Source organism: Chionomys nivalis, chromosome 1 (genome assembly GCF_950005125.1).
Source record: "Chionomys nivalis chromosome 1, mChiNiv1.1, whole genome shotgun sequence".
NCBI lineage: Eukaryota > Metazoa > Chordata > Mammalia > Rodentia > Cricetidae > Chionomys > Chionomys nivalis.
The window spans coordinates 40858375-40868937 of NC_080086.1; positions in this window are offsets into that span (position 1 = coordinate 40858375).

The window sequence follows — 10563 nt, forward strand, 5'->3', positions numbered from 1 at the left end:
GTGGCAGCTTCTCAGGAAACTGGGAGTCAACCTACCTCAGGATCCCATAATTCCACTCTTGGGAATATACCCAAGAGATGCCCAATCATACTACAAAAGCATTTATTCAGCTATGTTCCTAGCAGCACTATTTGTAGTAGCCAGAACCTGGAAACAACCTAGGTGCCCCTCAATAGAAGAATGTATAAAGAAGGTGCGGCACATATACACTTCAGAGTTCTAATCAGCAGAAAAAAAAAAAAAAAAAACCAACAATGACATCTTAAATTTTGCATGCAAATGTATGGAAATAGAAAACACTTTATTGAGTGAGATAACCCAGACCCCAAAAGATGAATATGCTATGTACTCACTCATAAGTGGATTCTAGCTATAAACAAAAAACATTGAGCCTATAATTCATGATTCATAAGAAGGTGAAGACAAAGAAAAACATATATTTGTCCTTCTGGATATTGGAAGTAGACAAGATCGCCGGGCAAATGTTGGGAGCACGGGGGTGGGGGTGGGAGAAAGGGGAAATGGGGAGAAGGAAGGGAGAAGGGAAGGATTGGGGAGAGCTTGGGGGAATGGGATGGTTGAGATGGAGGAAGGGTGGATATGGGAGCAGGGAAAAAGATATCTTAACTAAGGGTGCCATTTTAGGGTTGGCAAGAGACTTGGTTCTAGAGGGGTTCCCAGGTGTCCAAGGGGATTTCCCCAGCTAGGTTCTTGGGTAGCAGAGGAGAGGGTGCCTGAGCTGGCCTTCTCCCATAGCCACACTGATGAATATATTGCATATCACCATAGAACCTTTATCTGGCGATGGATGGAGATAGAGACAGAGACCCACATTGGAGCACTGAACTGAGCTCCCAAGGCCCAGATGAAGAGCAGAAGGAGGGAGAACATGAGCAAGGAAGTCAGGACCACGAGGGGTGCGTCCACCCACAGAGACAGTGGGACTGATCTAATGGGAGCTCACCAAGGCCAGTTGGACTGGGTCTGAACAAGCATGTGATTAAACCAGACTCTCTGAATGTGGCTGAGAATGCGGGCAGATAGAGAAGCCGATGATAATGACACTGGGTTTTGATTCTACTGCATGTACTGGCTTTTTGGGAGCCTAGTGTGTTTGGAGTCACACCTTCCTAGATCTGGATGGAGTGGGGAGGGCCTTGGGCTTCCTACAGGGCAGGGCACCCTGACTTCTCTTAGGACTGGAGAGGGAGGGGAAGGAGGAGTGGGGGGAGTGGGGGGGGAAATGGGAGGAGGTGGAAATTTTTAATAAATAAATAAATAAGCCACAACTTGTCAAAATGCAGGGACTAAATTACCATGGGATGATATGTCCCATATGATACACTAACACAACTCCTATATCTAAGTAAGGTTCAGAGAACATTGTGGAAGAGAATGATAAAAACAAGAGGACCTGGAGGTCTACTGCAAGAACTCATCATTAATAGGTTACTGCAAAGCTCGACCCATAAAATTTCCAACAATCTGGTTGCCTAAATAAGTCTTGAAACATGATAACATCAGTTGACCGGAAGCATCAAATCACACAAGACCGCAACACTAGATGAAAATCTGTGGGCAATTAAGGACTGCTGAGAAGTTCTCCCTCCCAGATCTGAGCCCTCTGATTGGTCCAACATCAACTCAACAGCCCTGAAAATACATACACATGAGTAATATTAAATAGATTCATACACACAGACACAGACACAAACACACACAGATTTATATGTTTATATATCTATGGGTTTATGTGTAACAGTAATAATTAAAGAAAAAGAGGGAAAAATAAAATAGAAGTTAAGATATTTAAGTTAAGCTGAAACTTAAGTGTATACGGCAGATAAAATTTAAATATACATTTTTTTGTTGACTCATTTGCTCATAAAACCCTCTGTACTCTACCAGAAAATGAACAAAATGCCAAAACTGACTCCATTATTTTGCTTTCTTAATTTAAAAATATTAAAGTTTAAAAAGGAATTCCTTAGCTAGGTCTCTTTATAAACAATTAAAGAAAATAATCTAAGAACTCTAAACCAGCAGTTTTATAACTTAAATAAACAGCAAACTTACATAGAGAACTTCTTAGGACAGATTCTGCTACAGCTGTGGATGCTCATCTGGCGACCCAAGCTAAGAATGTGTGTAATAGAACCAGCTTCAAAGTCAACAATGCTTAGAGAAGTGTGTTGCATAACCAGGTAAAATAGTATGTTGAGAGGAGTGTGATCTTACTTTCAGTTGTCAACTTGTCAGAGTCCAGAACCTACTGGGAAGAGAGTTTCAATGAGGAATTGTCAAGATCATCTTGGTATGTATACACGTCTGTAGGGAAATGTCCTGATTATAGTAATTGATCTAGGAAGACTCGGACCACTGTGGGCAGCAACACTCCAAGGATTTATGTCCTGGAATAGATAGAAGTAGAGAAAGTGAGCTGAATAGTCAGTTTATATGCATACTTCACTTGATTGTGGATGTGATTAGCTCTTTTTGGTTTCTATTACCTTGACTGCCCTACAATGATGGACTATAACCTGGAATGTGAGCTGAAAATAAATTGTTTTCCCCTAAGATGCTTTCTGTCAGGAATTTTATCATATCAAAAGAAATTAAACTACAACATGAAGTGATATGTTTATGACAGCCCCACACTGAGCTGAAACTGGTCAATGAAAACTCTTTCCAAACATCCTAAGTTTCTAGGCATACCGGTTGCATAATCATTTTCTGCTTTAAAGATTGACCAATAACATCCCTTATTGGTATAGGAGGTTCTTCTGTTCATGTGTTGCTTTCATTGGCTAATGAATAAGGAAACTGCTTTGGGCCTAATAGGACAGAACTTAGGCAGAGAAGATAGAACTGAATGCTGGGAGGAAAAACAGAGTGAGAGCTGTCATGGAGTAACCAGAGACAGATGTGCCAAATCTTTCTCAGTAGGCCACTGCCATGTGGTGATATATAGATTAATACAAATGAGTTAAATCAAGACATGAGAGATAGCCAATAAGAGGCTAGAACTAATGGGCAAAGCAGTGATTTGATTAATACAATCTCTGTGTTGTTATTTCAGGTGTAAGCAGCCGGGACAAACAAGAGGCTCTCTCCTCATAACACCCTATGCTTTTTACATGAAGAAGAAATGATTGGCTCATGTTTTGGGAAATTCAAGACTTAAGTGGGTCCAGAGCACAAAGAGATCCCAATTCTCCATTCTCTTCATTGTCTGGTTCTACTTATAGCTGTTCTTGTTTGTGGGATGACTGTGTTGTTTCCTAATAGCTCTCTCTTCCAGAGGAAGAGCATAAAGAGAAGGCATCTCACAGGGCATGAGATAAAAAAGAGAGATATAATGTCTCTTGGTATCTGCAAGGAAACTCAAAGAACAGGAAACACATCCACCATAAGCACAGAACACAAATATCAGACTGACCAGTCTTTGGTGACTATCATGGTGACTAAGGAGAGACAGAATTCTTCAAATATCTTCAATAGAAGCACAAGTGATATGCAGCTTCATAGTGGAGATAAAACATAAAAACTGTGTTCTAACAATGCAGGTTGAACAAGTAAATAGGAAAGAATACAGTAGAAAAGTCAATCCCAATTGTGATTAATTCGAACCTGTGTGATTGAATCACTATTGAAACATCATGCCACAAAAGATGTAATAGAAAACTGATTTCTCACTTGTTTGATGATAATACATTCCTGTTAACTTCACTTCAGAGATGCCTCTACCACCTGCAAGTCTTTATTATTCTCTTGCTACTTCTAGTGAGCTCACAAGCCTTCCCCATAGAGCAGACGCTTGCTGTGCTGTTAAATAAACAAATGGGAGGACAGGAGTAATAAAACTGAACTCAAATAGGTCAAATGAGCTTACTGAAGTGATTTGTTCACCCAAGAATGAATCCAGCAAAAGAGTATACTTTTTCATCATTCTTGAATATGAATTTGAGTTAAGTAAAACATAAATGGAACTCTGAAATTTGACAATAAAATTGAAAATCCAGGGTACCATTTGGGGACAGAGGGATTTTAGAGTCTTGCTGTGAATTCAAGATTACCCTGTCTCAGCATCATGAGTGTTTGGATTACTAGTGTTCATCAGAACACTGAATGAAAAAGAACATCACTACCAATGTTGGATGACATTTTTGAGGCTCTCTGTACAGTGTCGATTAAGGTGTCCATTGTAACATTGCAAAATATAAGTTGCAATGTTACCTAGTTTACCTTAGGCTGAATGACTATCATTTAGACCTGTCATCGTTTTCTGTGTTTATCCAATGGTTCTCCATCCTGGCGATGTAGAGATGTTATATTGGCAGTCTTGGAGCACTCTGCTCTCTAGGCTCATCCAAGATACGTGCTTAAATTCCATGGGTTTGAAGCCCAGGGAACTATATGTTAAGTATCCCTAGGAGATTCCTATATGAATCCCGAGCTGAGAAACACAGACCTTAGTTCTCTGAAGTCTCAGTACCTAAGTTGTTTCTTTGAGCTCTACAAACATTTTTTTTTCTCAGGTAAGCTCCTTAACCTCAGGTACAATACATGTTGTTACTTTCCTATAGTCGGCATCTTTTCCCTCAGGACTATAGTGGGCTACTTTTAACAACAGTCTCTCTTCTCACACAGAAATTATTTTTCAAATGCATCTTTCTCACAGTGATCTGAAGAAAACACTGGAAGCAAAAATCAATTAAACTGTATATATAAATTCATGGCATACGTGAGAGGCAACTTTTGTCTTAGAGGTCTATAGTTATTGAAAGTTGACTCCTGTCTCTAAATTTCTAGTAAATTGAGAGAGTCTAGGAAGATAATTTAATTTAAATATGAAAACTTTCATTCTAATTTCTAATTAGAGATGTCTAAATTTTCTAAATATTCCTTGCAAAAGACAAATGATGTAGGAGAGTAGGAGGAAGACTGTCATTGTTGCTGCCTTTGGTTGATTGAAATGCATACTGTTCTCTGGGTGAAATATAGTTGCTGGAGCAAGTAGGATCCTGAGAAGGTAGGCAGAAGTAGGAAGACAAAGCTAAAGACTGAACCTTGCATATCCACTGAAAAGTTACAGGGATTGATGCAGAGTAAAGTTTCTGAATCTTGTCACTGTTGACAGTTGGGCTGGGTATTTCTCTGCTGGGGAATAGAAAAGGCTGTTTGGTGTACCGTAGCTGTCAGCAGCATTTCTGATCTCTGCTTTCCACATGCCAGTACTGAACATTTCTGGGTGGGTACAATTGCTATCTCACTGCATAGATCTTGCCAATTGTCACTTGAAAAAATAAAATTGGAACTGGTGAGATTGTACAATGGCTAAAGCAGTTGCTGTACATGTGTGAGGACCCAAGTTCAGATGCCCAGAATCCACATAAAATTCAGAATAATTGTGGACATCTGTAATTCCTGTGCTTTTACAGCAAGATAGAATGTGTTTTCAGGAGTATCCCTGGAAGCCCATAGGCCAGATAATCTTGTATACCCAGTGGTAATCAATAAGAGACCCTGTCATAAATAGGTAGAAGGTGATCAACACTTGATATTATTTTCTCACATCCACACATATGCTTTGTCACAGGGCATGCCTGTACTCATACACATGAAGTCCTGCACACACACACATTATATTATATATACACACATAAATAAAGATAAATTTTGAAAAAGAATAAAATCATCTTGCTCTTGAATCATTGTTACAGAGTGACCACATTAGGACTTGGTAAACTTAGGAAGTTTTCAGCAAAAAAGTTAATATTAAATATAATAATGATAATGGAAATTAATTTTAATTATTCTATCACTTGTATCAAACATGACACAGGTTTATGTGAGTCCATTTAATTTTCCCGATGCTAAGAAAAGAGTGGTTCATGCATGAATCACTCTTCTAATAGGTGACAAGGATAGGGTTTGATTTTAAAGTTATTCTCTTAGCCACACATTGGGGTGCCATATATCAGGGTCCAGCTTCAATGGGTTTATATGCTTCAGAGTAGGGGCATGTGGATTAGAAATGTTAGGCAGAATAAACAGAGATACAAAAGAAATACAGAGACATAGGATAGTACTGGGAGGGCAACTCAGTGAATACTGAATCCAAGTGTGTTTATTTCTTATGATCTTTAAACACCCCAAATCAAAAAACAGGACAAGAAAGCAAAGACATTTTATCATGATACAAGGAACAAAGTGATTACCATTTCAATTCCCCAAACACCAAGAAACCACACCATAAACAAGATATCTTTGTTAGTAGCAATTCCTTAAGTCAAATCTCCTGTCAATAATCTTGAAGGAGCAAGAATAGGCTTAAACTCTCTGATCTTTAATAAAGGTGGAATGGATTCCACTTCTGTGGGCCATCTTAATTCCCAAACCACCAAATAACCACACCCTAGGTCAAGATATCTTTTTTAGTAGCCACACCTTAAGTGAAATCTCCTGTCAATTACCTAGAAGGAGCACGAATTGGCTTAAACTCTCTGACCTTTAGTCAAGGTGGAACATATCCACTTCTGTGGGCCATGGTAATACTCAAAGCACCGATTACCCTACACACTGTGGTAGGATAACTTGTTTGTAGCCACTTCTTAAGTCAGACTTCTTTCAATAACGTTGAAAGAGCAAGAGTAGGCTTAGGCTCTCTGACCTTCAGTCAAGGTGAAGCAGACCCACTTCTGTGGGACCCCACACTCTCTGGATACTTTTACTCTGGTATTGCTGTTGATATTGACTAAAACTGTGAAACTTGAATAGTCAAGATATATATGAGACACAAAGGTGGACCAAAGGAAAAAAATTCAATGTGCTTCAAAGCTGAGTCATAAAGGTTTTTCTATTATATAGAAATTCTGATCTAGAAGACTAAAGGATTGGGAAAATATGGACACTGTTTGCCACTGAGACTAGAGTTTGCACTGTTAACATTCGTATAAATGCTGAGCAAGTTGGTAGCCTGCCTCTAATACCAGTGTTCAGGAAGCACAGTCAGAATCTGTAGAGAAAGTTGACTAGCTACACATCTAATGGTAAGTTTTGTGTTCAAGTGAGAGACCCTACTTTAGTATATAAGATGGAGAGCAATTGTGGAAGACAACCTCCTCTGCATACATATGCATACCACATGCATACACACATGTGAACCACACACACACACATATACATATATATATATGCCTACACACACAGAGAGAGACAGAGAGAGACAGAAAGACCCTGTTTCCTTTTCTTCAACTTACATATTTTGGGGAAAAATTACATCAAGTCTATAAAGTAACACAAATTTATATAAAAAATATCACTTCCACAGGGAATTCCTCCAGACTTCTTGTGGAGGAGAATGGTGTTCCCCAATCTACATGCAAATGGTGGTCAGAGGCTGACATGAAGATGTCTTCCTCAATCACATATCTGCCTTAGTTTTGAGATGTAGTCGTTCAGTGTGGAGTTCATGATGTCAGCCAGACTGGCCAGCATGGAGCCACTAGGATGTACTTGACTGTTTTCCACTGTTAGGGTTACAGGCATATCTGGTTTCATCTGGTTTTTCTTATTTTTACATGGGTTCTGGAGATCTGAACTTATATATTCATACTTTCAAAGCAAGCACTTAAACCACTTATCCACTGAGCCATCTCTCTGTCTCCCATTCTACATTCTCTAAATTTTCTTATAATTGCCCAGAGTAACATTAATTGTTTACCCATTTATTTGAAGGAAAATGTTATTAGGTTCTTTATAGAAAATAGATACTTGAAGGACATAGAGGACCACATATGTGACAAAAAGAGGGTTTTTTAATAATGAAAACATGCAGGATATCATGGCATATTGTAGCACAAATAATAAAAACCCAGAGATAGATATTGGGTCTCAGGCTGAAGATCAGAAAAGAAAAAACGCCAAGCCACCAGAAAAGTCTTGCCTCTACCAAGGCTGGTGACTAGAGACTGAGCCCTGAGCCTCTGCCTCCTCCCATCTTATATTCCTCTCTAGTGCTGGGATTAAAGGTATGCGACTCCGTAGCACTGAAATTAAAAGTGTGATCCACCACTACTTGGGTCTGTTTCTAAATTGATCTTGTGTAGCTCAGTGTGGCCTTGAAATCAAAGAGACCCATCTGCCTCTGTCTCCAAAATACTGCAATTAAAAGTGTGTGACACCACTGCCTGACATCTATTGGCTTAACCTTGCCTTCTGATCTTCAGTCAAACTTTATTTATTAAAACATAAATAAAATATTATTATAGCAGGTACCTGTAATCTCAGCACTCTTAACAAAATACTGGAGGACCAAGAATTCCTGACAGTCTTTGGCTACAATAAATAGAGTTAGAGGCCAGTATGATCAAAGATAAATAGGAGTTATAAAATGTCTCAGTGATTAAGACGATGCATTGCCCTTCTAGAAGTTCCAAGTTTGTTCCCAGCACCCATGTTGGGCAACTCAGGATTATCTGTAACTTTGGTGCCAGGATATGTGATGCCATCTTCTGGCTTCTGCAGGCAGTACAATCATGTATACAATCCCTGCCACATTAACATAATTAAAAATAATATCTTTAAAAGTAAATAAATGAAAACCAAAATCATTCCTACAATCCCTGTCACATAAGCATAACTGAAAAATAAAATCTTTAAAAATAAATGAATGAAAATCTTAGCTAAACAAAGCCAAATCAAGAGAGCTCCCACTTTCATTTAAAATATTACTGGAAATTCCTTATGGTTCAGCTTATGTTAAATGACAAAAATAAAATATAAGAGGATAATGTGAAAGAGTATTGCAATAAGTTCTTCCATAAGGTAGCATCTTATGGAAAGTCTGCCATTGATGGGACATGATCTGTGAAAATTTAGCAATGTCAAAATCTGCACTGAGAATATTCCAATTAGGAAAAGAGCAAGAACAGCAGTCCTGAAGCTGGAGTAAGTTGTTATAATCATGACAGGTAAAGAATCTGAGATTGATAGAGACAGATGACGTGAATGTGAATGTTTGGAAGGAAGGCAGAACCAGAATGCACATGGTTTAGAAGCTGAAAGGAGTAGTTGTTTTCTAAAGGTGACATGACGTCAGAGGAGGATTTTAAGTTCATAAATTTTATGAACATTTTAAGAAGCTATTCGCCACTGAGAATGTTATATTAAGGGTGAAAGTGAAAAAAAACAACAAATGATGAATTAGGGAGTGATTTCATTAGACAAGTCAAGAGATAATGGCTCAAGTGAGGATGATAAGTATATTTGAGAAGATGATCTGGTTCAGGACATGCTTTGGATATGAAATCAAGCGAACAGTCCTGTGAATGAAAAGAGTATAAAAGGATGAAGTAAAGTGCTCAAGAACCTTTGGGAGTTTGGTTTATGTATAGGCAGTGCCATTTTGCTTTCAAATGAGGAAAATTAGGAAAGATGTAAAAAGGGTTCATGGAAAACTATGAATATCCATTGTCTTTTTTCTTATTTTAATCCATATCTGACAGTAATGATTTCAAGTGGTCAGCTGTGTCACAGACTGGAAATAAGGCAAGGCTGGACAAGGCAGTTAGGGAAACGATAGTGATTATAACCTTGAGACCTGATCAACTCAGGCAAAAAACAATGGTTAACTCTAGAAAGAATTCTAAATCATCCTAGTATTAGCAAGTTACAAGAATGAGAAAAGGAGACAGGGGAAAAGAAAGTGGTGCGACAAGGGAAAAGAAAACAAGTCCATCGTAGCAGCAATTACCTGAAATCCCAGCACACAGGATGCTGGGGATCATGAATTTGAACCACCTTGGACTTTGTCCCTACCCCCCAAAAAGAAGGAAACCAACAACATGTGACATTCTAAAAGTTAAATGATAATAAATTCCCTCTTCAATTGCTTTTCTGATAAGAAAAGTTCTGTTTAACAATGGATTAAATATATGACCCTCAAGGAAAGAGTGAACTAAAATGTCCTTAAAGGAGAGGGTGCTTCAACTGCCAGGGGTGTCAAGGATTAATAGGTGTATGAATGATAAGTGAGTGGCTTATTTTGGAAATTGATCAGCATTGAATAATGACTCTTCCTTACAGAGGGGTCTCTGGACAGAGCTTGGTGTGTATCAGAGAGAGATGAGGCAGTCATAAGCCATCATATATAGACCTGAGCAGTGAACTCTGGGGAATGGTTGGTCTGAACTTTGTAACTGTTCAACACCTTCCTCGTTAGTATTACCTAACTCAGTTTCCAGTTTTACAGAAACTTGTGAATTGTAACTACACAGCTTCTATCTGGAAATCTAGAATGACTGATAGATAAGGAGATACATAGGTACAGAAATGCATTAAGATGTATACATGGTAATGGCAGAAAGCATAAATTTTAAGCCTGTATTTCATTGGACCCTGTGTTGGAAAAATTTATGAACTATGAGTTCTTCCCGGCAATGAATAGAGAAATACCTAACTATATTATTGTAAGAAGTTAATCAGTTTGTGTAGCTAGTATAATTCACTTTAAAAATGAATGTTCCTTCTCCATCATATCCTTCTTTTAGACTTAATTAT